The 22,214-nt window shown below is 42.1% G+C and overlaps 1 protein-coding gene and 1 pseudogene across 9 annotated transcripts in view; one reads left to right on the forward strand and one right to left on the reverse strand.

Moving 5' to 3' along the window:
- Positions 1-22,214, reverse strand: part of LOC311598968 (selection and upkeep of intraepithelial T-cells protein 9-like) — a 366,712-nt gene that overhangs the window by 305,872 nt on the left and 38,626 nt on the right. The gene's annotated exons all lie outside the window — the stretch shown is intronic.
- On the forward strand, positions 2,453-3,449 carry LOC311599687 (complement component 1 Q subcomponent-binding protein, mitochondrial-like; annotated as a pseudogene). The gene has a single exon. The product of its transcript is annotated as a complement component 1 Q subcomponent-binding protein, mitochondrial-like (transcript).

A 22,214-nucleotide genomic window follows, 5' to 3' on the forward strand; every position in this document is an offset into this window, starting at 1 on the left:
CACATTAGAAGCCAATGTAGTAGGAAAATTAGGATTATACACATTTTACAGACTAGACCCTATGAATAGCCACCAGCACACCATAGGCAAAGTGTTAAATTACTCACCCAAATGTGATTTAATCAATGCAAATTGTCAGCAAGTCCTTGCTCCCTCCGTGTGCTCAGAAATGCTACCATAGAAGCCAAAGTTGCTGTGTGACAAGAAAGAAGGGCAGAACTAAGTTAACAGCCAGCTCATTCACAGTGCATAATTCAGATTAGTTAACTGGAGCCAAGCCAGGGCAAGTCAGCACTAGAAGCAAAGAGCTTTTACGAGAGGCAGTTTAGCAGCTTGAGTCCTAAGGGAAGGAAATCCCCTCACTTAAGATTACAGAAAACCAATTTGATTTTTCTTTCAGCTTTATTGAATTATAATTAGTAAAGAAAAGCTGTCTATTTAAGGCATGCAAGTTAGTTTTTTGACATATAAATCCTAAATTGCCACAATCAGGTTTATTTGCATATTATTATCTCACATATGACTTTTTTGTGATAAGTCCTCATGAGAAGTACCTGCTAGGCACACTTAAGACAGCATGTGAACTGTAGCCACCTGGTATATTACATCTATAAAACTTAGTTATCGTGCACAGCCAAAATGTTGATTAGTTATTACCTCACTTCTTCCTTTTCTTAGTTCATTGAAAACATGGCAAACACTTTTCTACTCTATAATGTTTATATATTTGAGCATTTTGCTTTGCTTGTGTGAGATTTGTCTTTCTATGTATGGTGCTTACATCACATCGGATACACTAGATTCTAGATATGGAACTATAGGATGGTCCTGAGTCTCTGGTGGCCAGGGGTGAGTATTATGGTGTGGATATGAAATGTTCCTCACAGATTCATGTATTGAACACATGATGACAAAGTGATGGCTCTATCTTGGAAACCTCTGGAAATGTTAGGCCCTGAAGGAAATGTACACTGGAGCTTCTTATCCATGACTCCTTCCTGTCCCACTGCTTCCCAGTCGCCATGATGTTCAGCTTTACAATGGGCCAGAAACAGAGACTAGAAACCACTGCCTGACTTCTCAGAAACTATAAGCTAAAATAAAATTTTCTTCATTAATCTACTCAATTAAGTACTTTGTAATAGCAACAAAATGTAGCTAGGGATAATTAAAGGCAATAAATGGGATATACTTCTTATCAGAATAAAAAAAATTAAGACTAAGTCATTATTTTAATAGATTCAAAAATAAGTATTTGACAAAATTCAGGCATTTATTAATGAGTAAGACTACTAGTGGGAAAAATTACACAAGGAATTTATCATGAATGTCATACGCAAAGTTATTGTTTTGCTTTGTCTCTCACACAAAAAGGGAAGGTTGCCTCTGGGATAGGAGGTTTGTATACCCGGTGATCACTGTTTCCTGAAATACACTCATCCTTTAGCTTCCATATGGTGTTGGTCCTGCGACCCTCATGTCTACTCATAGACACACAATTTTCTTTTATAAAAGCAATACACTGTTTGCATCTAACCTATTGAAATCTTTAACTTATCCTTAGATTAGTTATGGTATCCAATAAAATATAAATTTATAAAACAGTTGCTATACACTATTATGAGCATTAGTATAGCCCTCATGTTACCTTCCTCAAAAAATAGATTGTCACAAAAAATAAAATAAAAGAATGGTCCCATTCTAACCTGTGCTGTCACGTTTTGTCTTCCACAGACAAGAAAACAAGATTGGTACATATTCAGTGAAGGCACAACAGCTTCATAATAACTTTTGGCTAAATGCTGTGCGCACCTACAGATGCACACCTGTAGATCCCACGGTTTTAAAGAGGTACATTTGTTTATGGAGTTAAAACAGTTCTTATAGCATAGATAAAGAGAAGGATATACTCAGAGAAGGGGCGAACTCTGACTCCCCATCCATTATAGTAAAAAGAGTGGAGAAATTAGCAATTCCCAGGATGAGGATGTAAGTTCTTATCAACACTGAGGATGGGTAGCTTACCTCACCAGCAGGGATTCACACTTAGATATTATCTCAGCTCACAATGCAGGCACACCCAAACTGGGGACTTATTTATTTGCCCATTTGTGGTGTGGACAAATATCTTGCTCATGCCCCTCAAGAACCTCTTGGACTAACCGGTAATTACTTCAGAGACTTCTAATACACACATCTTCAAACTCTAAGCCCCAGCCCGAAATGACCAGAACCCTGGAGGGACTGAGGCCAATTCGACTTTGTCATTATTTTTAAAAGCATAAGAATAGTTAAGTTTTTAAAGTCTTGTGAAACAGAATAGCTTTACAAGAAACTATGTGGTAAAACTTTCAAGTATAACATTATGATTAAAGATTAATATTTTGTTTAAGATTTCAGATTACAGTGTCTTAGCCGGGTCGTCCTTCCCTCCACACGTGTCTGCCCCACTATGCTACCTCACCAAGAGCCTTCGTGCTGCCATCCAGGCCCGCCGCTTCGGCAGCTACTGCAGCCGGTACCCAGGCCGGCCGTGCCTTGGTCTGCTCAGCCCGCTCCGTGCTGCGCTCTGGCCTCCTGCAGCCCCGGTGCCCTGCGCGTGCTGTTGTGGCTCTCTGCACACCGAAGGAGACAAAGCCTTTGTAGAGCTCTTGACTGACGAAATTAAAGAAGGGAAGAAAATCCAGAAGCATAAGTCCCTTCCCAAGATGTTTGGAGACTGGCAGCTGGAAGTGAATGGGACAGAGGCTACATTATTGCGCAAAGTTGGTGGAGAAAAAATCGCTGTCACTTTCAACATTAACAACAGCTTCCCTCCAACGTTTGATGGCGAGGAGGAGCCCTCACAAGGGCGGAAGGCTGAAGAACAGGAGCCGGAACTGACATCAAATCCCAATTTTGTGGTTGAAGTTACCAAGAGTGATGGCAAGAAGACCCTGGTGCTGGACTGTCATTACCCTGAGGATGAGATCCGACAGGAAGAGGAAGCCGAGAGTGGCATCTTCTCTATCAAGGAAGTTAGCTTCCAGAGCACTGGTGACTCTGAATGGAGGGACACTAACTACACACTCAACACGGAGTCCCTGGACTGGGCCTTGTGTGACCACCTAATGGATTTTCTTGCAGACCGAGGGGTGGACAACACTTTTGCGGGTGAGTTGGTAGAGCTCAGCACAGGCTTAGAGCACCAGGAATACATCACTTTCCTTGAGGACCTCCGACGCTTTGTCAAGAGCCAGTAGAACCATCAGAGACGGGAGGCCTGAGTTCAAATGGCAGGCTTTGGCCAATGAACAAAAGCTGCCTAGACATGAGAATTATGCTTTGAAATGGCTGCCACCCTAATCTCACGGGAGGAACAAAGCAAGCTTAACAGTTTATTGCTGTTACACTTCCATTTGCTATTCATTTGGGGTTTTTTTTCCCTATACAAATCTATTATTTGTAGATTTTTGTATAAATAATGATGGAAAATAAAATTGATTTTACCTCCTCAAAAAAAAAGATTTCAGATTACTATCACAGTTTCTACTGATGACAACTGGGGCTAAGTTATAGCTTGTCAGCAGTTTGCTGTGATGTGCATATAAATGTTGATTGATTGGTAAGAGCCAAATGGAATTCTTCACTCCCTTTTCTCATTCGTGTTACTTGACAAATCATCCTGTGACCATCTCAAAGTCAATTTCTGTTAGAACAAACATGCTCACCACCTGGAATTTCAAACAAATTCTCAGTAATTTGAACAGGGACTGAATCTCCATAACAGTTGGCTTTTGATAAATCATTCCCATATACTTTGAGAAATACACCCAATGGTATCACACAACACAATGCCATTTCCCCCTTTGGATGGTGCTATGGTTTGGCTACAGTATAAGTGTAGCCCATAAAAGTCTGTGTGCTGGAGGTTGATGAGGCAATAGAATCTTATGAGTTGGAGCATGGTACAAGATAATTAGGTCATTCAGAGTGCCACCCACAGAAAGGTTTAATTCCCATGGAAGCGAATTGTTACGAAAAGCAAGCTGGCCTCATCCCAGTCTCACCACTTGAACTCACAATTCTTTCTTTCATGGCAATGACATGCATCATGGAACCTGTGCCAGAGCAGAACACTCCATTCCAGGGTAGAACAGATAGGGATGCAGGTTGCTGACCCAGCCTCCAAAACTGCAAATTAAATAAACTCCCTTGTTAAGTACGCAGATTCGCTCATATATTCTGCTGTATCTACATAAGATAGGCTAGAAAAGACAGGAAAAACACAGTAGTATATCAATAGTCCACTAGTATTGGGGGAATTTTTCTTCTCCTGGCAATAGCAGGGGTTTTCATACGTAAGCCATTTCTCTACCTGAAATATAAAAAGTGGTTTGGTGGTAAGTAATGTTTTGAGAAGCATGCACCACTCTTAAAATAACAAGTTGGAAATTATTGCTGTAGCAATGGATGGCCAAACAGGCCATTCACATGAAAGTTTTAGGGCTTGGGTGTGCCCTCCGGCCATCTAAGTCTCACATAATTATACAGTAATTGTACTGAATAGCATCATTATGATACCCGATAACGCCTGTGGATAGACACATGATGAGTTAATGAATAGGTGGAGCTACAGCACAAAATTTTCAGAGAGTCCCTTAATCCCGGAGATGCTTTATAGAAGCAGCCAGAGTTTCTAAGACCTCACTGACTGGCAGACAGACTGATCTTGTCATGACTCTGTTTCATAAAGTGATGGGCAGACTGTGTGTTGAATACTTGTCCTATTGCTCTTGTAAAAACCTTACAAAAGGCAACTCAAAAAAGGAAGGATTTTAATTTAGCTCCTGGTTAGATACAGCCTGCCGCGGTGGGAAGACGTGGCAGTGGGAGTGCACAGGTGTCTTAGTCTCCTCGCCTTCACACATCTTAGAGGAGGAAGCAGAGATGTGGTGGGTTATAAAGCAACCTTACCTAGCAAGCTCACCTCCTCCCAACTCAGCTGCTACCAGCTGAGAACTAAGTATTCCAATGCAAGGGTCTGGAGGGGTGTTTTACATAATACAACTGAAACAAGAATTCGTCAATTTTTAAAAACTGCAGCAGTCCCAACATAAACAGAAAAATTTATCTCTTGATTTTAAGAAAGACAATACTTGAGTATTGCATAACAGTAAGGTTATCCAAAGAGAAAGGAGAAAGTGGGCATAGATCACTTGGACAGGTGATTCCCCCAATAAGACATAACAATACAGATGGGCAGTATTGTTGATAGAAAAGAAACAAACTTCTATCCTATAGGTTTCTACTTACCATCCTAGCTTACAAAGACTTTGGAACTTGGAACCAATTATAGGCAGAATACACATCCAGACATCAACTGAGGGGCCAGACAGAGGATACTTTCAAAACAAGAATTATAGTCCGAACCAATATCAGACATGCAGGATTCTTAGCACTGTCACAGAAAGCATTAGAACTAATACCATCTGGGCATCGAGATGGCTCCATAAATAAAAAAGGTGCTTGCCATCAAACCTGAAAACCTGAGTTCACTCTCAGGGTCCTACAGTTTAAAAGAAGAGAACAAACTTCTGCAGGTTGTCCTCTTGCCTCCACATGCATGACCACATATGTACACACACACACACACACACACACACACACACACACATGCTCACACACTCACACACATGCTCACACACAAGTAAATAATCAAATGAATCATTATTTTAAAATTTTAGAACTAAGAAATAAATGACTTTTAGAAAAAAAAATAGAGAGAGAGAAAAGTTGATGGCATTGCCAACCTTTCCTTTTATTAATGAACCATAAAATCATAGAACTAGTTAACAATGTCTAGCTATGATGTCTAGCTGTTCCCACTCCCATCTGCTGCCAGAGGGAGACTCTCTGATGACGCCTGGGGAAGGTGCTAATCTACGAATATAGAAGACTCTCATTAGAAACCATTTCACCATTTTTTTTTGGCCGTAGAATCATCCTAAAATCATAGAACTCATAAAAATTAATCTTAAATGAATTAATCATGAATTAATCTTAAACTTGGGGGAAATAAGCCCTAAGAGGGAGTAATGGCATGCAAAGTGACATGGTAAAGTTTCACACGTCACACCTAAACACTGTGGCATTTGCACGATTTGATGTCACCTTGGGGCTGTGGAGTAAGGAGGACAGACTGCGAGCTCTCTTGAAGCACTAGGGACTATCTGCCCTCTGCCTCCTCTGTTCTCTGATCCCCTTCACATAGCAGCAATGTCATGAGCCAAAAGCAAGATCTCAAGGATAGCAGGTATGGGGGCTGGAGTGATGGGTCAGTAGTTACCTGAACTAGCTGCTCTGGGAGAGAATGGAAGTTCAGGTCCCAGCACCTCAATTCACAACCATTTCTAACAACAGCCCCAGGGGCTTTAGTGTCCACACATACCACAAAAAGAGGGAAAAAAGAAAAAAGAAAGTTTTTAATTAAGTTAAAGAGATATCAGGTATGATTAGAAAAGTTCATACTTGGAGTTAAAATCCAAACTTTGGTAATAATAAGTTTGAAGCTAATCTTTTCCCCAGGAATCAAATTGTGGAGAATGTGGCTTATTGCTGAGCACAAAGCAGAACGCAAGTAGCCATATTCCATGCTAACCCTGGGTTACGGAGCACTGGTAGTTTGAGAATTCTTGAAAGACTATAAATTAGAATCTTGGAACATAAAATAAGCATAATATTTACAACAGCTTCAGATGTGACAGCTGAGTATTACAGGACGATACATGAAACTACTGAATATTGAAATGCCTATCTGTGCTTTTAGACATTTCCTCTTCCTCAGTGTCCTTCACGAAGTGTTCTGAACCCTAACTGGTTCTGTATTAGGAGATGTATTAAAAACCTTCAAATCTCTGCAAGCTACAGGAAGAGAAACCTGGACGCCAACCCAACCACAAAACTCTTGGCCTACATTCTGTCCCTACAATCAGTCCTGGTGCAAGATGCACTGGGGCAGCAGTGGTGCAGAACTTATGCGAGTGACCAAACATTGTCTGATTTAACTTAAGGCCCATGCTACATGTGGGAGCCCAAGCAGTACTTACACTACCTGGAAATCAGGAACCAGAAACTGAATGGCCTAGAGACCTGGGGTAGAACCAAACACTACTTGCCAAGTAGTAGTAGTAGTAGTAGTAGTAGTAGTAGTAGTAGTAGTAGTAGTAGTAGTAGTAGTTCCTAATGATATTCTACTATACCCATAGATCAGCACCTTGTCCAATTACCATCAGTGAGCCTCTACCAGCATCAAACGGCAATGGGTGCAAGATCATCAACACTAGACATGAAAGAGAGAGAGAGACAGAGGCAGAGACAGAGACACAGAGACACAGAGAATCTAACTCCCTCTCCTTGGAGCTCCAGGAACGCCACAGAAGAAGGGAAGGAAAAAATGTAGTCAGAAAGGATGGAGGACACCAGAACATTGCCAACGGAACCAACTAATGAAGGTTCATATGGCTCACAGAGACTGAAGAAGACGGACTCATATGGGCTCACAGAGGCTGAAGCAGCAAGCATGGGGTCTGCGTGGATACACACCAAGTTCTCTACATATATGTTAGGGCTAGTAGGTTGGTGCTTTTGCTGGGCTCCTAGCAGTAGGAGCAGGAGTATCTCCAACTCTTTTGCCTTCTGTTGGGTCTCTTTTCCTCCTTTCGGGTTACCTTGTCCAGGCTCAATAGGAGGGCTGTCCCATTGTCCTTTTGTACTTTGTTTTGTCATGTTTGGTGGTTGTCTCCTGGAGGCCTGCTTTCTTTCTGAAGGGACATGGAGGACAGCAAATATGGGGGAGAGGGAAGATGAGGAGGGGTTGGGAAGAGTGGAGGGAGGAGAAACTGTAGTAAGGATGTATCGTATAAAAGAAGAACCTATTTTCAATTTTAAAAAGTACCCAGGTCACTCCTGACTTCAGCTCTATGTGTGCACGTTCCAACTGCTTAGTTTCCACATCAACTCAAAAGCATACCACAGGGACAATAAGTTTTCCGTAAGAAATTAAATATACTAAGCACTCTGAGTGCTTTACTAATGACTTGGGGTGCATCCAAAAAGTCACATGATCGAAGCGTGATGGCATATCCCTATAATTCCAGCACTCAGGGGAGCCTGAGGGAGGAGGATCATGAAATCAAGGCCTGAAGGGCTACAGCGTAAAAGCCTGTCTATTAAAAAAAAAACAAAAAACAAAAAACAAAAAAAACAAAACAAAACAAAAAAAACTCTAAAAAAAAGTAGCTCTAAAACACAAAATGATACAACTTTTATTTGAAATTTTCATACTGGCATATAGTGTATTTAGGTCAAATCTGCTCCATTCCCTGTCCTGCAACTCATGTCCTCATCCCCCAAAACCACTCTTTCTTCCAACTTCATGTGCTCTTATTTTAAATGCACACTGATTTATCTTAATGCTGCCTGTATGTGTGTGTGAGTATAGGGCCATCTGGTGGAGAATGGGCAAACTCTTAAGGGCAATATCTAGGGAGAAAATTAAATGTAATCATCTTGTCTTCTTTTCCCAACTCTGTCCTATACAACAAAAAAACACTTTATTTTTCCCACCTTTCTCACAACTCTTGACACTGATTGATACTGAAATTACACCTTTTCTGTACTTGCCTGTCTCTATATCATTCAGAAAAGTAGTTTCCAATAATAATACCATCTAAGACAGGACGATGCACTTGTTCACAACCAGCAAAAGAGAAAAATATTAATTATTCTTCTCTAAGAGTGTACCATATAATCTATACACAATTTGAGCTGAGTTGTACTAGATTGAATCGTGCAAAAATCCTGGAACTTAATAAAGAGAACCAATTCCTGCATGAAAAGGTCAACTATAACAGAGACAACGAATCACACAAGCCTTCCCAAATATATCTGAACCTCCAAAATATATGACAGTGACATTCAAAATTACTTTTGGAAGAAAAAGCCTCCAAGACCCTTCTCCATACCTACAGTGTCTACTAAGGAAGGTGTTTGCATCATTGTAGTGACAATAATGGGAAGTTAAAGGCACAAAAACAGTCAGCACATACAGCTCATAATACGCATAGGGAGAGTGCAAAAGCCAACCAATGGACCCCCCAAAAAACCTTGAGGAAACTTGCCTCATGAAAGAAGAATAAGAAATGTAGAGAGAATTTGGTCTAGGTTGTGTTCCTGATGTATATGCCTGTATGTGTTATAAATGTGAGGTCTCTATGATCAATATATATTCTTATCATGATGTGTCACTATGAAGTATTTCATGCATACTAATCCTTTTGCCTTACAATCTATTTTGCCTGATATGAAAATTACAGTTTTAGTTTTCTTATGTCTATGCATAGACTATAATGTGTGTCTGTGCATATGTTTATGTGTGTGTTTGTGTGTCAGTGTCTGTGTGTATGTGTCCGTGTGTATATCTGTATCTACATGTACTTTGTGTGTGTTTGTGTCTGTCTGAGTCTGTGTCTATGACTATGTCTATGTCTCTGTGTGTGGTGTTAGGATCAAATCACAAGCATTTTGCATCCTAGATAAATGCTGTATCATTCTGCTACATCCCCAGTGTTTGCCTTTTTGAGGTAAGGTCCCACTATGCAGCTCGAGCTGGTCTTAGACGCGTGATATTCCTACTTTGGCTGCCTGGGTGGTAAGATTCCACGGATGCATATCCACGTGCTCCAGGGACTATACTCAGTCATCCTTTGACTTCTAATTAAATTTATAAATTACAATGAGAGTATATCTCGTATACATGAGATTTTTAACTTGCTTTTAACCAGCCTTAGGGAAGTCATAGGGAAGAGAGTTGCCTGCTAGTTTCCAGCCCTGGAGAAGCAGATACAGAAAGAAGACAGGTAGGAAAAATACCATTCCAACTGAGGAGTGGAGAAAAATTGATATAAGACAGTGCACATGATACATGATGGACAGTCATTAAATGTTAGGAACATAGCTAGAGACTGGAGTGACAAGAAATTAACAATAATGGGTTTATCTACTAAACACAGAATTTGAACTGAATGGGCCTTGAAAAATACTAGGTGTTAAAAGAAAAGAGCATTTAACTATATATGATATACCTTAACTTAGTCAACTAAGTTGTTTTAATAGGACATCTTTGTTGTTTCCATTTTAGGGTTTATAAGCAATGCTGTTATGAAAAAATGTACACACATAATTTTGCCCACAACAAATAATTTCCTTGGGCAAAATTCCTGGATTTCTTCAATTCCTGACAAACACAGTAAGATCTCCAGGCTTAGGTAATGAAACATCACTCACTCTCAATAAGAACACATTACATAAATTCTAACTTCAGATTTGCCTATGGTGAAGTATGCCAACTTCAGGTTTGCATCCATAGGCAGGTAGCCGGGTTTGTGTTTCAGAGCTCATCAGCTTGGCAGAACCAGGTCTGCCACTACTCAAAAGTGGCTCATTTCTGTTATCACTAGTAAGGAGTGTAATGCATATTCCTACACACTGACACCTTTAAACGGAGCAATAGGAATTCACCTTTCAGCGGGTATGAAGTGAAGCAGTTGTTAATCAAGTGCACAAAGTTTTGAAGTTATGCTAGTATTTCCTTTTTGTCACCTTGCATAGGTTGATACCGAATAGCTGCCTCTTCTGTCTTCACTTTAGTTTATGCTCTTGGGCTTTTGGGTGTCCCTCTGTAACCAAAAGATCTTAAAATCACTTTCTAAGAAGTTTAAAATACTGCCTTGATCTTTGGGAAAACAAGAAACTCAATAAAATTACAACGCAATAGCTCAAAATCAAATTCTGAGTCAGGTTGATTATCAGAGAAACACCCTCTCTCAATGGACAACAGTGGTATAGGCATCTCTTTTTGGATGGTTCAATGCACGGAGTCTTTCTGGTACAACTTCCTAACTGTGATGAAGTGGCTAGACTTTAGATGGGCACAGTAATATTTTCTCCATAGGATACTCACTAGACAAGAAGTTATACTTCCTCAACTGATCTTTTCTTGTCAAACGCTGATGTGAAGTCCTCAGACAGTGGCCAATTGGCAGTGAGGTCTGATGGTTGCCCTGAAGATCTCAATATACTGAACAGTTTCACGTGTACCCTGCCACTTCCACCACAGATCAGTTCCAAATGATCAGCAGATAACCTTGGAACTGTTAATCAGCTTTATTTTTTCCTTCACCAAGAACATGGATTTACTATTGCAAAATAACAGATGAGACGAGGATCTGACCCAAAGCAACAGAAATAAGAGTACTGATGGCAAGTTGTTAAACGGAGAACTAGGAACAAGAAATAAAGAAGACAAAAGCAGTAGGTGGGACCAAGAGATCTTGCATAAGCTGATTACTCATGCCAAGTGAATTTGTTAATAAGTACAACAACTTACACATTATTAGCAAGGGGTAAATGGCCAAGGTCAACAGAAAGCTAAGTAGACAATGTTGGGGGAAAAAAACCACAGGATATCTCAGACACAGGTGCCTAAGTTCTGACAACCACAGCCCAAGGGCCAGAGTCAGGTACCCAAAAGCTCCAACACTAACTCTTTTGGAGTCACTGATTCCAGCCCTTTTAAATCTACTCCTGGACAAGGACACATAACTAAAGTTCCCTTTGTTCTTTAATCAGGACCTCTGAGAAAGTCATAGATTGGTCTGGCCCCACACAGGGATCTTCAGAGGCAGCTTTATAAAGTATACAGATCTATATCTTAACTAATTTCACAATATTTTAAGCATTTTATACCTGAAATTCCATGAGAAAAGAGCATTTGTATACCCAAAAGTGTAATCATGAAGATAAAAGCTTTTTCATGGTATGAAAAATAATTTCAGAAATGTAAGATGTCCTTTTCAATGTGGTAACATGAGCCCCTCCCCATGCAGGAACTCTTGTGTAATACCCGTCTCTTGAGTTTCAGTTGAACTCTCAACTTTCTTTTAATAAGCTATTCTCTTCTGTAGTGAATTATGAAATAGGTTCCCTTCTCTCTTGCTTACACATGCACTCTCTGTCTTGTTGATATTCATGAAACAAGTTATCATGTTGGAAACGTGTGACAGAAACCCTTGACTCTGTTGAGAATTACACATCTGGAAATGATGACATCTCCAGCTCATGAATATTCTGCCTGAGTAACCGAAATTCTCTCAATATGTCTACGACGTGATGGTTTTATTTAGAGGTGGTGAAAGGGAGCAGGTAGAAGAGTGTCCTTAGGGGCTATGTCTCATCTTGAACCCTTCCTCTATCTCTCTGTCTCAATTTCCTGTCCACCATGATGTGAACTGCTATGTTTGACCATGCCCTGACTGACATAATGGACTGGCATTTTGAAACCACAAAATAAGTAATCCATTATTTACATTGTTTATGTTAGATATTTTGGTCACACCAATAGCAAGTCTAACAGAGGTTATATAAGTAATTGAATGGGGGTTCCAGCCAACAGTTAGAAGAGACATTGTTAGCCCAACAAGGAGAAACATAGTTGCACCCTGTCAATAATTATGAAAAGTGATTTTTGGAAGCAGATCCACTCTATCAAACGTGTTGATGAGATTTTTCATCCTAGATTACCTCATTTACATTCCTTTTGTAATTTATTATAATCTATTCAGATTACATCCAGATTGTTATCCCCTCACTTGTATCTTCCTGGTCTTACCCTCTCTCCCTCTTCCACCCTATTCCCCTCCCACCAGACCTCTGACAGAAGGGAACCTCCTCCCCCACCACATGACCACAGCCTATCAGGTCTCATCCAGATAGCCTGATTCTCCTTCCTCTCTGAGCTCTTTAGGCCACCCCACCATGGAGTGATCAAATTGGGGACATCAGAGTTCATGTCAGAGGCAGTCCCCGCTCTTGACACAACCATGAAGAATGAGCTGTCCTTTGGCTACATCCGAACAGGGTTCTAGGTTTACTGAGTGCATTCTCCTTGGTTGGTGCAACAGTTTGTGCAGGCCCCCAGGGTCCAGACCCTCTTGTCTTGATGGTTTCCTTGTGGAGATCATGAACTTGAAATTTGCAGGCAAGTGGATAGAACTAGAAACAACACGCAGAAAGACATGCACGGTATAAACTCACTTAGAAGTGGATATTAGCCGAACATAGAGGTCCTCTGAGAGACTCCACCCAGAAGCAGGATCAAGACAGATGCTTAGACTCGTTGTTGGACTCTGGGTGGAACGCTAAGAGGGGTATGGAAGAAGGGGAGATGTAAGGACTCATTACAATCTTATGAGAGAGCTCAAAACAAACACATACTATAAAAGACATGGCCCTAGCGCTAGGGGTTAAAGAGCCTGAAGCCACCATGCCCTATAGCCAGGTGGGACCTCCAGTAGAAGAGGAGGACACCAACCCACCATAAAACCTTCAAGCCAAGATTTATCTTGCCTACAAGAAGTGTAGGCATAAACACTGAGCAGAAACTAAGCAAATGGCAAACCAGTGGCTGGCCTAACTTGAGACCCACTCCATGAGAGAGCCAACCCCTGACACTATTAATGATACTCTGCTATGCTTTCAGACAGAAGTCTAGCATAACTGTCTTATGAGAGGTTTCGTCCAGCATCTGATGGAAACAGATCTAGAGATCCACAGCCAAACAATAGGCTCCAGGTCTTATAAGGAGCCTCACAGACACATAGCCCTCAGGGATTACAAGCCTGACCCTTTCCTGATAAGGAACTTGACCAGGGAGCACAAGGAATTCCTGAAAGTACCCTACCCTCTGCTGAGCAGATCCTAGCCTCCTGAAAATGACCTTTAATTGTGCTAGAAGTCATCCTCTCACAGATAGGATAATTAAATACTGCTTTATCTTTCCTCTGATGGGACCACACACACACACACACACACACACACACACACACACACACACACACACACACACACATACACACACCCATAGCCCAAATGAATCAGACACATTAACCTTCAAAACCCCTCCCCATTGCCTAAAGTTTATAAATAAAGGCTGGCTGGCTAACTGGGGGTACTTGTGTTTGAGCTTCCTGGCTCTCTTGCTCGCCATTCCTCCACTATGACCCTCTGATTCTCCATTTATTGGGTGTGGGGGAGACTGCTGACAATGTCTGGTGGTCAGGCAGCACTGGTGGAACTGCCTTTGCAGCCACTGGGGCCTGCTCCACCATTGCTGCTAGCTTGGTGCTGACACCCAGTGAGACTATGCCTGCATGATACATTGGTGCAATGGTGGCACAAAAATTATGGAAGAAACCAACCACTCTCTGATCTGATTTAAGGCTCATTCCATGAGATGGGACCTGTGTCTGATGTTGCTCATATGGCCAAGAGCCTGAGGCTACATAGACCATGATCCTAGGGGAGAACCAAACACTACTATTATGCCAAAGGAACATAGCAATCTAATGGCTGCTAATGGCATTCTGTTATGCCCAGAGACAAGAGTTTTGCACAGCGATCATCAGAGAAGCTTCCTCCTGCAGTAGATGGGAACAAATATAGAGACACACAACTGGATAATATGCAGAGAGTAGGAACACTCAGTCCTAAGTCAGAGGTCTCCATCAAATCCCTACCCTTAGGGCTCAGAAACTCTGCAGAAGAGGAGGCAGAAAGATTGCAAGAGCCAGTAGGAATGGAAGACACCAAGGAAACAAGGCCTTCTAAATACAAAAAGACTGACACACATATGGACTCAACAGAGACTGTGGCAGCACGCACAGGGCCTGAACAGACCAAGCCCAGTTGAGGTGCCTGCTCTCCTTTTCAGGTTGTGTGTAACCACCCATCTCCATGGCTCCCAAAGAACTCCAGGGACCTAAAGAAAGTATGAACATACACCTCAGCAGTTTTTTAAAGACTGGGCTGATACTGCACAGAGAATTTCCCAACCCTCCCCACTCTCTCAGTTCTTAAAGTTGAAGGTATCAAACAATGGATACAGGAGAGAGATAGAGAGAGAGAGAGACAGAGAGAGAGACAGAGACAGAGACAGACAGAGACAGAGACAGAGACAGACAGAGACAGAGACAGAGACACAGAGACAGAGATAGAGAGACAGAGATAGAGAGACAGAGACAGAGACAGACAGAGACAGAGACAGAGACACAGAGACAGAGATAGAGAGACAGAGACAGAGACAGAGACAGAGACAGAGAGAGAAATAGTACAAATTTCTATTATTTGTTTGTAAGCTGTTTTGTTGGTTGCCTCTTGCCAAAGTAAATACTGGCTAAAGGCCATTCATTGCATAAGGTAGACATTGCCAGTCAGCTATTGCCTGTGTAAAGCCTCACCTCATCTCCCTCTTTCGCCTCCCACTTCTAATTCTCACAGTTTATTATATATGGAGTCTCAAATCTTTCTAAGAATTTACCAGGGCTGTTGATTGTTGCTTCTCAGAACGAAGAATGCTAAGAAACACTCTGTTGCTTCTTGTTCTGGTTTCAGATCCAATACAATTCCAGAAAATGTGTGAATGTTCATCCTACCTAAATAAACCACATCGTGATCATTCCCCGACAAAGTTTCCTGTGTGCTCATCCTCATCATGTTTATCATTGTCTGGAATGATTTTGTTTTTTGGGTTACTTATTTTCTCCCCCAACATACAAGCTTAGGAGCAGGAATTTTGTTTGTTATATTCATAATGCTATGTTCATTGCTTTTACCAAGCAAGGCATATTAATTCCAGAGGGGCTCAAATGTGTGGTGAGTAAAGAGAAGCTCATGGCATCTGGAGAGGAGAGATACGTCACATCCTGCTCAAAACACAACTCTCACAGGCTCATCCTCATCCTCAGAGTTTGTCCTAATTCACCTCAATTTCATTCATCCTTTTCCAAGGCTAGAAAACCTAGAATGATGTGACAGCTGTTTCTCTAGCCTTTTCCCATCTGTAGTTCCTATGCCACTCACTTTTTGGTTATCACATCTCTAGGGTACATCTCGGGCTTACTGTTTTCCATGACCTTCACAAACTCATTGATTATGATTTTGGTCGTCACACTAACCTTTCAAAAAATCATGTCTGCTTGCCTTCTGGGTTTCAGAAGACTAAAATAAGAAATGAGAGTAACAAATGTTTGGAGGAAGAAAACAAATTTCCTCTACTTTAGAATACAAAATTAATGCTTTACCCCAAGTAGGACTATGACAAGAAGTTGTTTAGTCCAAAGCTTGACCTTCTGTGCAAGGATTCGAAGAGGAGAACTGTTTGGACTTTGAATGTCTCAAGGATAACTTTGCTGCCTATTTCAAATGTCTTTAATTTAGAATGCCAGGTTGGTAGGGTATATTTAAAGGCCATTTAGGCTGAGAGGAGGTATACATGAGTGAATGCATGGATGGATGGATGGATGGATGGATGGATGGATGGATGGATGGACAAATGGATGCACAAATAAAGGAGTGAATGATAAAACATAAAGTGTGTTTTTCTCCACCATTTTTTGTAATGGTAGGTGGATACCCCAACTTAGAGACACATAACGAAGATATGGGCAAGGTTAGGTAGAACCATATGCTGTGTTCCTTTGATCAGCAGCTGCAGGCTAAAAAGGTGTCTGAGTGCCCTCTAGAGGTCAAACTAATATAGCAGGATTTATAAAGGCTACCAATAGATAAATGGATTCTCCTGGAAGGTTGTCAACACAGCATGATGCCTCCTGCTCATGGCCAATGGTTAGCAGAAAGCAAGTTTTGCACAGCCAAAGTCAAAAAATCTAACTCAATTTCCTTGATCACCACAGAATACACTGCCTTCCCACTCTCTAACAGACCCTGGTGTATTTCCTTTAGAACTATCGGTGCCAATGCAGAGCAACTTCTTTCTTCAACAGATACTATTGGGGTATTCTTAGTCTCTGGTTATCAGTTTTGACTTGACCAATTCAGATTCACAGGACACTTCCTGGACTGGAAGAGTCATCAGTCTCCCTCTCCTTCCCATGAGACGCACACCCTGCACATCTCTGAAATGTGCTCAGAACCTGATTCCCACTTCTGGGAGATCACATTCTACCATTGCTGGGGACTCTTGAACATTTGCCTGCTTATACCTTTGTGTGGTGGAAATCAAGGGAAGGCAGCAGGACATGCTGCTGACATCCAAGCTCTGACACTTGCAAAATATACAAACACTTAGGCAGATTATTTAACCACTTTGGGACCAGAGTTCCCAGTTTATTAAATGAAATAAGAAAACCTACCTCACGGTCACATGGCAAGATTTAGCAATAGTGTTTATTACTTACATAGATCCTAGCATAATTCCTTGAGCAAAGTACTAAGAAAATGCTAGCTTATCCTATTTCACAACAACAATTCCAACTATGAGAATATTTCACCTATATTTCTAAATATTAAACCTATGTACACATGTACGGTAAGCTGTAAGGTAAGACAGAAGTTAACATTTTTTTTCATCCAGAAGAACTTTCTTTGGCTTCAATCTGAAGGCTGTCAGATAATCTGTTGCCTTGATCCAATCCTTTAATTTGTTCCTAACACTTTGGCTGTATCCTTCAGTTACTAAAAACATCCAAAGGGGTGCACACTAAGAAGTAAAACGACTATAGCATGATTCTTTGAGGCCAACAAAGAGTGTCTCTTCCACAGTGTCCTACTCCAGAAAATCTAAGTCAGTGTGGGATCCAACCCGTCTCCTACTCGCTGACAATAATCAAGATCAGATCCTGACAGACTGAGTTCGCTTGGGGTCACTGCAAACTCTTCCTGCCAAAGCATATTCTTGGAGAAGTAAGGAAAGGGAGCTATTACAGGCAGGTAGTCGTTGAGCAATAAAGAGTCATGCAACCTGTTTTCATGTCCAGGTGTCTGCAGCATGGCATCTGGTGCTGGGTAGCACTCAATCAGGGGTGGTTCTTACTGCTGACATTGTTCCATGTGGTTTCTTGTTAATCTGATCCAGAGCTCATGTCATCTGGACGTAACCCCATCTGGGCCCAGTTAGCCATCTCTGGTGAATGCTTACTCAATGACCTGAGAGGGTGTGAGAGGACTCAGGGAGAAGGCTAAAATATGCTTCACACACTTCCTCTTTCTGCACATGGTTTTTCCCTAAGCACGTTGGAACAACGCCTACCCTCTGAACCATGCTAATAGGAACAGCTCACTCTAAAAAAAAATTCTGCTTATTTCAAAAAATAGCTGCCCACCTTGTAGCTTCTTTGTCTTTTCTCCATCAGAGTTAAATTTCATGCAAGGACACAGGGAGAAGAAATAACGAAGGAGATGTAGTAATAGTGCTTGAGGAAGTGACAAAAGTCCAGAGGCTTGGAAACATCTCCTGAAGGTGCCTCTCTCTCCAGTTAGCCCATGTTTGCTTCGTCATCATGAATTGCTGAGACACTACCATGGCAACCTAAGCAAAATGGCAGGTTGAAAGAAAAATGCCACTGCTACTCTGTCTGTCCAGAGTGCAGCTTCCATTAGAGGCATGGAGAACACATCAGATCCCCTGGGCCTGTTGCTGAGATCTCTTTATGGATGCAAGCATCCACCTCTATGTCTGGGTTTATGGATGACAAATATCAGCCCATTGTCCTGATGGTGAACAGCATCATCTGCTATAGAACACAGCTTACTGGAGAAATTCCTCAGCAACAATCTCTGAATTAGACGTGATAACAACCAGATAGGTCTCCCCTAAAATAGGTCAAGTGCTTTTAAGCTACCCTTGAATCACCTAAGGATCTTTTTAAAAGAAAATGATGTTTCATTTTAACTTATCTATTTACTTCATATAAGCAGTATGTTAGGGAAGGGGTCGCACATATCATGGCGCTCCTGTGAAAGTCAAAGGGCGAATCAGAGGAGTCGCTTTTCTCTTCCCACCTTGTGCGTCCTCAGGATGGAAGTCATGTCATCAGACTTGGCATCTGAAATCCTAACCAGCTAAGCCATCTCTCCCATAGGCTCTAAGTTTTGAAAGAAAAAAAAAATAAGTACACACCCCACTTCAGACATGTTAAGACAGAGTCCCTTGATCAGCATCCAGTTATTGGTACTCTCTAACCTCCCAGATGATGGATAAATGCAACCCGGAATGAGCACAGTCAGTATAGAACAGCACTATGACTACACAGACAGAGGCTTTGAGGCCCCTCAGCTGACAGGGACTTGTGCATAATCTCAGACGTGTTGAGGGGTCCTAGCTCTAGCTCACACCTATCTCTTCCATCCCATCTAGTTTCCATGTCTCCACTTTGTCCACTGAGTCATCAGAGTTATGAGGAGAACCTACAGCATTCCAGAAACCCCATTCCTAAAACAGCCATCTACACCACCTTTCCCGTGTAGTGATTTTTTTTTTCCATTACTGAAAGGCATTGCAAACCAACTAGATAAATAATTGTTATTTACTAGACAAGTGCACACAAGGCTACAGAATTTACTGGTGATAAGTTGTACATTCCAAAACAGCTAGATATGATCATGAGATATGTGTGCATGTGTCACAACATCACACTACACTCATAAATATGGACAAATACTCCTTAAACTTTTCGATTTTGGTTTTTTTTTAATTTTTTTCCTCTGGCCACCAGAGGGAGCTAAACACCTCCCTTCTTTTTAATAAACCCACAGGATGGAAAAAATCAAGCATGGAACAGGGAGGAGGCCAGCCTGCTAGCTTAGTGAGGATCATTAGACATGGCCCCTGAGTCACCTTTATTTCCTGAGATGTGGCTAGTCACCCTGAAGAACGTCATAATGATCGTCAAGCAGAGCAGGCACTGCAGGCAGCATACCTGGGCCTTACTAAACTGACTTTAACATCAAGCACCATCATTTAATCCTGAGAAGATAGTATAAGGATTGAGGGCATCCAAATACACACTGTGCCTGAAATAGCAAAAGCATAGCCCAGTGAGTTCATCTGCAAAGTCCCCACCTTCCCTTCTCTCATCACTTTCTTGCATGTTCATCCTTTCTTTTGCCCAACAAGTGGCTTAATACAGGGAAAGCCTGAGCCCAGACCTCCAAACACCTCCAAGGAAGGTAGCAAGGCACACAGGTAGCCTTCCACACAGAAACCATTCCATAAGCTTTAAACTCTTACAGTGGTATGCTCCAATTATAAGATGGTCATTGCAAGCCGCCCTCTACACAGAGTTGAGACAGGATACCCATCCCACAAAATAGTCTATCACCAGGCCTTTCAGAAACTCAGACTGATGGTCCAGCCTCACTATTGAGCCACCTCAACCTCTGGACAATACTCCCAAGTCTGAAATTCACCATCTTACAGGAGCACCTTCTGTCAAGAACCCTGTCCACATCTGAAGGTAATATCCGCCTCCATGATCCTTCCACCCTCGGTTTATCAGACAATACATTTCTCTACTTTTGACCTTAACAATCAGTCCCTCCCCTAGCCTGCCTGGCAAGACAGCCTCAGTTCCTGGTCCTCACTCCTGAGTAAGACCAGTTCAGTGTGGCATCCAGAGTTGAAGCAGGGGGATGCACAGATGCCATTGTCTGCATCCCTGTGTTCTCACACAGTTAGCCTGCTCTTTGCTGTCTGCCACTGGTGCTGCCTCGGGTTACCTGATTGGTATCTTGTGGATAGAGAAAGCATTGAACTCCCCAGGACTACATATTTGATGTTGCCTTGGGCCCAAAGCCAGATCACCTACAGCAGCCCTTCCTCACTTCTCTTTTCCTTTTCCCCATCCTAACCCCCACACACAGGTTGGGGTGTCTCTGTTGTTTATCCTAAAGTTCAAATTTCTTCCTCACAAAACTGTTTAGACTCCAGCTCCTCCAGTTTCTCCAACGAAGGGCAAAGTGATCAAGACCCCATTTTCAGCTCCTCTCCTCCAGAGTTGCCATGGACCATAGCAGGAGGTGATTCCTCTCAAAGCTGAGAGTGAGAATTGGCAGCCTTTCCTGCTGATGCATCCAAGCTGCCCTCCCAGTGTCCTTCCCAACACATCCAGAAGTGAAGACATTCACACAGACACATACTCAGACACACATGAAGACACATATGTGTAAACACAGACACATACACACAAACACAGGAAGACACACACTCAGCCACAAAACAAGTAAAAGACACATTGAAGGAGAGAGAGAGAGAGAGAGAGAGAGAGAGAGAGAGAGAGAGAGAGAGAGATCCAAAAGCACACATGGACACATACCCTCTATCAGACAGCTAGCAATTCCCCTGGGTACAAACAATGAGTCTGAAGCCAAATGTCTACCACCCAGTATGTGTGTTCAATAAATGTTTGCTGAACTGATCTAAGCCACAGGGGAGCTATCTCAAGCAGCTGCTTTGAGCAGAAATGGGAAAAATGAGTCCTGTCTGGATTTCCTGCTGTTTTAATCCTGCGTATAAAGTTCTAACAGGAAGATTTTACTCCGTGCCAACATCTCTGCATCCCTCTTCTTTCCTTCCCACAAGAGCTAGATTGCATCTAGAACACAGTGCCATAGCTACTTCTCTCTGGGCTATAGTTTCATGGGGTGGGCTGGTCTTCCTTAGCTTTCTGGCGCTTTCCTTAGCTCTTGCTAAGAATTTTTATAAGCCAGGAACCCTGTTATCAGTCTACCTGGGCAGTTCTGGAACCTAGGTGTACCTGGCTCCAGGGATCATGCTAGAAACTGCTGTGGTGTAGCATCTCCAGCAGTATAACAAAAGAGAGGCCCAAGCAGGAGGAGGCACAGCCCAGCAAGTGAAAGGGGCAGAGCAGCTGGGAGCTAAGGCAGTTCCGTAGGAGGTCATCAAGGTACCAGAAGCTCCCAGGAGCCTGTGTACCTATGCGTGGGCATTTTCTTTCATTCCTAGGACAGAGGTGCTCCAGTCAAACAGGGGCTCCAGTGTCACACTGGCCAGGGCTTCTTGCTGGATCATGCCAGGAAGGAAAGGAGGTTACCCTGGCAAGTCACCTAAAACCCTCACTCTCACTTAGCCGTCAATTTGAGGATAACAGGATCCTTCTTTCAAAGGTTTCTATGAATGTTAAATGCAATTATCGAACTTCCCTAAAGCCCCTCTAGCTAGATATTGCTGCTCCATCTTACAGAGGAGGACACTGAGGTATTTGAGAGGAAGTTTGTCCAGTTTGGTAAATTTGGGACATGGGAAAAGAGTTTGTCTGACACATTCGCTTTTATTGCATCTCAGAACCTGTGGTATCCAG

The sequence above is a fragment of the Acomys minous genome, assembly GCF_964271855.1.
Source record: "Acomys minous genome assembly, chromosome: 6".
NCBI lineage: Eukaryota > Metazoa > Chordata > Mammalia > Rodentia > Muridae > Acomys > Acomys minous.